General features: G+C 47.6%; 1 long non-coding RNA gene across 1 annotated transcript; it reads left to right on the top strand.

Annotated features, from left to right (window-relative positions):
• The first annotated feature begins 1,181 nt into the window (after positions 1–1,181).
• On the top strand, positions 1,182–4,647 carry LOC147980591 (uncharacterized). Its single transcript, XR_015598556.1, has 3 exons — positions 1,182–1,574; positions 2,684–2,752; positions 4,367–4,647. It is a non-coding gene; the product is annotated as an uncharacterized LOC147980591 (long non-coding RNA).
• Positions 4,648–7,351: the final 2,704 nt, after the last annotated feature.

Below are 7,351 nucleotides of genomic sequence, written 5' to 3'. Positions count from 1 at the left end.
TCCCTGCTTATGTAAACACCTCGGTGTACAAACTGTCAGTAAGACCCTGTTACTATTGTGGACGACTTTCCGGTAGCCACCGATGGACGAGAACTTTGCCTATTGGTCCGCCTCGTTCAACGAGCAGGAGAATGGTTCTCTTCGTCCCTCGCCCTTGGTACCGACGATTGTTGCCGACATAATTGGCAGGCTACCCTATGACATGCCTTGCTATCATGACCGTTCAAAATGAATAGCGCCTTTCCTTCTTTTAACCCACATGGTGGGCCCATAACCCACAGTTCCACATGATCGAAACCTAACTCTCCTGTAAAACCTTGATGCCGAAATATTCTTTACACTTGGCTTCATATAATGTCACGAGCCACCTTCCGAGAGATGATCTATTCCCGATGCTCTAAACCCATTTCTCACACTCTGTTCAGGTATCAATCGTTTGTCCATTCGGTTGTAACTTCTTATTGTACCTTCATACTTTGTTCTCGATGTTATTAAGTTTCAGCTCGAGAGATACTTCCGCCTCATTCCCTGAATTGTTCACTAGATAATCAACCCTTTAAGGGCCAGTTCTCCGAAGTTACCCTTTACTTCCCCACTTAAATCTCGGGACGAGATTTCTTGTAGTGTAGGAGAATTGTAACGCCCGGATAATCATGCTACAGTGATCTCCCTTTTAATGATGCCATGTCATCATGCTTTTCAATCTAATTTTCCACTTGGTGAAAATCAAAACCAAATTCCATTTGAAATCCAAGTCGAATATTTACTTCTTCCGTCATGCAAACAAAAATGTTCGTGATGTTGCAAGTAATCCCCAGGTATTTGTCATGATGAAAACAACCTCTTTTGGTTTTCCAAAATCCCCCTGGGATTTAATGTAGTGGTCCAACAACATCTTAACGAACCTTTTAAATTCAAACAAAATTCTAAACTTTTCAAAATGACCTCAAATCTTTTGTGACAGAGTCAAAAATTGCAATACTAATTATGAGCCAAGTTTCATATTTTGAAAAATCTTTTGATAGCTTAACTAAATAGAACGGTGCCAAAAAAAACAGAAAGCGGAGAAGGAGAAAAGGAAGGAGAAAGCTCCTGATGCACTTTGGCCCATTTAACAATAGAAGAAGACCCAACCCAACTGGGGTCATCCCCAACCCTGCTACAGGGGCAGGGGGATCGTGGCCACCATCCACCGGCCATGGGTGCGCCATGCCATGCGTGGCGGACATCGGGCACCCCCTCGGCGCCCTACAAAACACCGTTGCACCCGTTGACCGAACCCTAGCCCCCATTCATCCCTCTCCCTCGCGCCGCTCTCTTCTTCCCTACCCACACCGATGCTCCGCCCGCCATGGCTGCCTTCGTCGGCGCGGCCGCCGCGCTCCCCACTGGCTAGGACTATCCAGCAGCCCCGTCGCGGTCGCCTACGTCTTCTACATCAACAGATCGAGGCTGGGAAGCAACACCACCGCCGCCCACGTCATCTGTCATATCTGACGGCTGCCGCTGCCGCCCCGTCGTCCTGCTGCTCCAGCCATCCCCGACCTGCATCACGCTCGACAACGGACTCCTCGGTGAGCCCTCTGGCGATTCTCCTCTCCTTCCTTTCAAATCTAGTGCCGTAGGCCGCCGACCGTGCCCCGCATCCATCCGCCGCCCGGCCGTTCCCTTGCGCTCGCCGTCCGCACATGGCCGTGCTTGCCACTGTCCTCCTCCCCTGCGACTGCTGTAGCCCGCTGTGGTGGCCGCCGGACCAGGCCTGCTCCGGCCTGCCACCGACCGCGTCATAGTTGCCCCACGCCCTACCCCCACTCTCCCCTGCTCGCGTGCTGCTTGCCGCGGCGGCTGCACTCGCCGCTGCTTCTCCCCCCGCCTGCTCCCACTGAGCTGGCGCCCAGGGCCGCGGGCGCTTCCAGCGCGCCCCTGCTGGAGGCCGCCGCCGCTGCTGGTTGTGGCCGAGGCCGCCGGCACACTCCGGCGCCCATGCGTGCCCGACCGGCCCCTGTTTAGCTTAGGGACAAACCCCCCCTCTGATTAGGCTACCTCCCCTGCTAATTACATACTAACTAGTGGGCCCCTTAGATAAAACAGCTCACCAAATCCCTCAGTTAAAGTGTACAACCAATGACATGTGGGTCCCTCTTATTTTAGATTAAAGGAAAATCATTTCATAAGTCATTAAGACACTTACATGTGGGACCCCCTGTACTATTCATCTATTGAACGGTCAATGTTGACTGGGTCAACTGGGCCCTTTGGACCCATTTGTCATCCACTGTGGCTAGCCAACAGTGTGTGCACATAGAATTTTTTCTACTTAATTTCGAATATAAATTTATTTCAGAAAATACATTAACCTTTGAAAATTCATAGTAATTAAACCATAACTCGGATGAGAATGTTTTCTACATGAAAGTTGCTCAGAACGACGAGACGAATCCGAATACGTGGTCCGTTCATCTATCACATGCCCCTAGCATGCTGAACATGGAACATTCCCCCTCCGGTCATCTGTCTGACACAGGTCCGGAACCGGGAATACATTCTCGGTTGATTTTCCCCTTCTCCTATATCGTGTAGCCTTACGTTAGGTCACACCCGACACAGCTTATTGCCATGTTATGCTTTGTGATGCTATGCTTGCTTTATATTTACTGTTTCTTCCCCCTCTTCTCTCCGGTAGACCCCGAGACCGATGCCGCCCCTGTGATCGACTACGTCGACGACGACCCCTCCTTGCCACAGCAACCAGGCAAGCAAACCCCCCTTGAGCATTCCGATATCACCCATTTCTTTCCCTCTCATGCTTGCATTAGAACTGCTACTGCTTTCTGTATGATCCTACCCTGATGCATAGCCTGTTTTTGTTACCTGCTTTCATACTTACCTGCTTATCCTAAACTGCTTAGTATAGGTTGGTTAGTGATCCATCAGTGACCCCACCTTGTCCCAGTTGCCCCGCTTTATGTTCGATGACTCGATCAACGTGTTCGACGTCCAGGCCCCAACACCGCACATCACCCCCCTAGTTGTACGACACTACAGAGTTACTATCGAGTGCCGAGGGTGAACCTCATACATCACTCCTGATGAGATCTCTATAGTGTAGCTATTCGGTCATGATCTTCGAGGGTGATTTCCTCCTTAACCACTTCCGTTATGGCTCTGTCGTGCAACCCCTCAAGTGTGGACCTCGAGGGTGGATCCTCTTACGTTCACCTTGATCATAACATCGTGTGGAATTCACCGGGGGTGATTCCTCGGGTTTTCCCCTTGGTGTTAGACACACAGTTACTATGGTTACTATGACTTTACATTGAGCCATGTTACTAAAGACGGGTCGACCCTGAGGGGTACCCGCGCGAGCTTAATAGCGAGTGATGTGGAGTCGGGTTGACCTGGAAGGTGCTCGCAAGATACTTACGAGGCGTGGCCGGGCATTCTTAGCCCTTGCCACAAGTACTCGAGACAGGGCGACGGGGTCACATCGATCGTGAGTCTCTACTCGTTACCGCGCGTTCCTAATCCACTACGATATGGATATTTGATCCGAGGGGCCTCTGGCCTGATAGCACTAACCATCATGTGGGCATAGTATGGGCGTTCTGCGTCGTATGCATCAGCCGAAGCTTAATAGACGTCAGCGACTGAGCGCCGCACGCCGGGTTGGACTGCGTAAGCTCCTGCCTTGTTGAAGGAGGTAGCTTGGTCTGCTCACCGGCCGCGTTCGCAACATGCAGGAGTTGCCGGGGAGATGGCCCATGACCCCTGGGGGCATAGGTTTAGTCCGGCGTGCTGGCCTCTCTATTAAGCCTAGGTCGGGTTGCGGTGTATTGTTTGGCCGAGGCCGGGCATGACCCAGGAAAGTGTGTCCGGCCGGAGTTAATCGAGCGTGGTGGGTAAGTTGGTGCACCCCTGCAGGGAAGAAAACATCTATCGATAGCCTGTCCAATGGTAACGGACACTTGGAGTTGTATCCCGATCGATACAACTAGAACTGGAGACTTGAGATGAGACTTGGATATGAGAAATGGATTGTGATGATAACTGGATAGTATGGCTCTGGGATTGCTTTCTTGCAGGGAGTCGAGAAAGGATCTCCGGCCGAGGTTGATAACACTACTGCTACTTTACTTTATGCTACTCTACTCCCTCATGTTGCTGCAAGATGGTGATTTCCAGAAGATCCTAGTCTTCGATAGGACTAGGCCTTCTCTCTATTCTGGCATTTCTGCAACCCAGTCCACATATACAACCTTCCTTTAATAATGTTGCATATGTAGTGTAGTTCCTTGCTTGGGAGTACTTTGGATGAGTACTCACGGTTGCTTTGCTCCCCTTTTTCCCCCTTTCTTCTTCTTTCCAGTTGATGCAACCAGATGTCGGAGCCCAGGAGCCAGATGCCACCGCCGATGCCTACTACTACCTTGGAGGCTGCCGACGACCAGGAGTAGTTAGGAGGCTCCCAGGCAGGAGGCCTTGCCTTTTCGATCGTAGATGTTTTTGTGCTAGCCTTCTTAAGGCAAACTTGTCTAACTTATGTCTGCACTCAGATATTATTGCTTCCGCTGACTCTTGTGTTTTCGAGCTTATGTATTCGAGCCCTCGAGGCCCCTGGCTTGTAATATAAAGCTTGTATTATTTTAATTTGTGTCTAGAGTTGTGTTGTGATATCTTCCCGTGAGTCCTTGATCTTGATCGTACACATTTGTTTGTATGATTAGTGTACGATTGAATCGAGGGCGTCACAACGGAGCCTTGCCAAAATATGTACTGACCAAGCATACGGTATGCTAGCCCCAATCACCGCCTTCCCTTTTACATGCTCCGTTGAGTTGAGTCGAGATATCTCTATGTAAGCGTATATTGGATTATACCCTGAATATGTGTACTCTCGAGCCCGCGGATTTCATATCCTCAAAGGTCACATCATGCACCCAAGCTGCCTCGCCATCAAGGAATCTAATTCACCTTGAGATGTTGCAGTATCTACATGCATGTTGGTAACCTTGATGAATTGGTTAAGTGGTTGTGAATTGAAGTATTTGAAATCACATGAATTAGGATGTTTATTTACCCATGATTTGGTTTATTACTTTTCATTTGTGAAGATTTAGGATATTTTATATTGATGCCAAGAATTATGATTGATCCATGTTTTTCTTTCTCTTTTTGCTTTGGTGGAGACATCTAGTCTTTTTAGACGAATCAACATTGCATGGACACCCAGATGTTGCATATTTCAATGCAGGTTATGTTGCAATTTATACCTAAAGTGAACATGAAGATATCATTTTTACTATCTGATTTACTCTTATTTTAGCTTGGAGGCGCACCTACAATTTCTCGAAGAGTACCAAGCACAACCCAAGTACATAATAGGTATTGTTTTCATGCTACTATAAACCTGATGTGCAAGGTCTATGTTGTCATCATAATTTTTGATTAGCTAACCGTTCAGAATGTTGGCAATATAGTAGGAAATAAAAACAAAAGTCGCTCTACGATCACCCAGGAACAATATGAAGATGCATTAACTGTTTGGATTTGATCATTACTGACTCTGAGTTGCAGCAGAATAAGACGAGTCGGTTTAGATCATACTTAGAGTCCCTCGAACCGTACATGAACGATCCTGTGAACCGCCCTCGAGCAGTCCCTCGAACGAAAGACCGAAAGTACGGCCTCTCTACGAGTTGTAAGCGTACGGTTGCTACTTGTGAGCTGTGTTGGAATTTTCCCCGAAGAGGAGGGGAGATGCAGTACAGTAGAGAAAAGTATTTTCCTCAGTGAGAACCAAGGTTTATCGAACCAATAGGAGAATCATGGAAAGCCTCGTGAACATCACCTGCACACACAAAAGCAAATACTTGCACCCCACACAGGCAAGAAGGTTGTCAATCCCCTTGAACTCGTTACTTGCAAGGATCAAATATTGTATAGGTAGATAGATAAATTGCAAAACAAAATAAACGCAAATAGGTTGCAGCAAGGTATTTTTAGATTTTATAATATGATAAAAGTAGACTCAGGGCCATATTTTTCACTACAGGCTTCTCTCTCGAACCCATAGCATACGGTGGGTAAACAAATTACTGTTGGACAATTGATAGAAAATCACATAGTTATGACGTATTCATGGCAATGATAATGTATATAGGCATCACATCCGAGACAAGTAGACCGATTCCTTCCCGCACCTACTACTATTACTCCACCAATCGACCGCTATCCAGCATGCATCTATTAAGTTCATGAAAAATGGAGTAACACCTTAAGCAAGATGACATGATGTAGATAAAGTGCACCCAATCAATAGGAATAAACCCCGTAGTTTTATCCTTAATGGCAACAATACAACTACCTGTCTTGTCCCCTTCTGTCACTGGGATATATAGCACCGCAAGATTGAACCCATTGCAAAGCACTTCTCCCACTAGAGATAAATCAATCTAGTTGGCCAAACCAAACGGATAGATCAGACGGAAATACAAAGCTATAACAATCATGCATAATAAAGTTCAGAAAAGACTCAGTTACTTCCAATGAATAATTTGGTCATAAACTCACAATTCATTGGATCGCAACAAACACACCGGAAAAGAAGATTACATCGAATAGAACTCCAAGAAGACCGAGGAGAACATTGCATTGAGTATAAAAGAGAGAAGAAGACATCTAGCTAATAGCTATGGACCCGTAGGTTTGTGGTGAACTACTCACGCATCATCGGAAGGCAGCAAGGATGATGTAGAAGCCCTCTGTGATCGATTCCCCCTCCGGCAGAGTACCAAAAAAGATCCCGAGATGGGATCATAGAAGAGAAAAAGCTTGCGGCGGCAGAAAAAGTGTTTCGGGTGTCTCCCTGTTGGTTTGGAAATATTTGGGAATTTATGTTGGGGAATGTAGCATGCAATTTCAAAAAATTTCCTACGATCACGCAAGATCTATCTAGGAGATGCATAGCAACGAGAGGGGGAGAGTGTGTCCACGTACCCTCATAGACCGAAAGCGGAAGCGTTAGGTTAACGGGTTTGATGTATTCGAATGTCTTCATGATCCAACTGATCAAGTACCAAACGTACAACACCTCCGAGTTCAGCACACGCTTAGCTCGATGACGTCCCTCGAACTCTTGATCCAGCAGAGAGTCAAGGGAGAGTTCCGTCAGCACGATGGCGTGGTGGCAGTGATGGTGATGTGATCCACGCAGGGCTTCGCCTAAGCACTACGACGCTATGACCGGAGGTGTAAACTGTGGAGGGGGACACCGCACACAGCTAAGAGATCAACTGTTGTCCTTTGGGGTGCCCTCTGCCCCCATATATAAAGGAGGGGAGGAGGAGGCCGA

The sequence above is a fragment of the Triticum urartu genome, chromosome 3A, assembly GCF_056163025.1.
Source record: "Triticum urartu cultivar PI428250 chromosome 3A, HENAU_Tu73, whole genome shotgun sequence".
Classification (NCBI taxonomy): Eukaryota; Viridiplantae; Streptophyta; class Magnoliopsida; order Poales; family Poaceae; genus Triticum; species Triticum urartu.
This window is presented reverse-complemented; position numbering and strand designations above follow the sequence as displayed.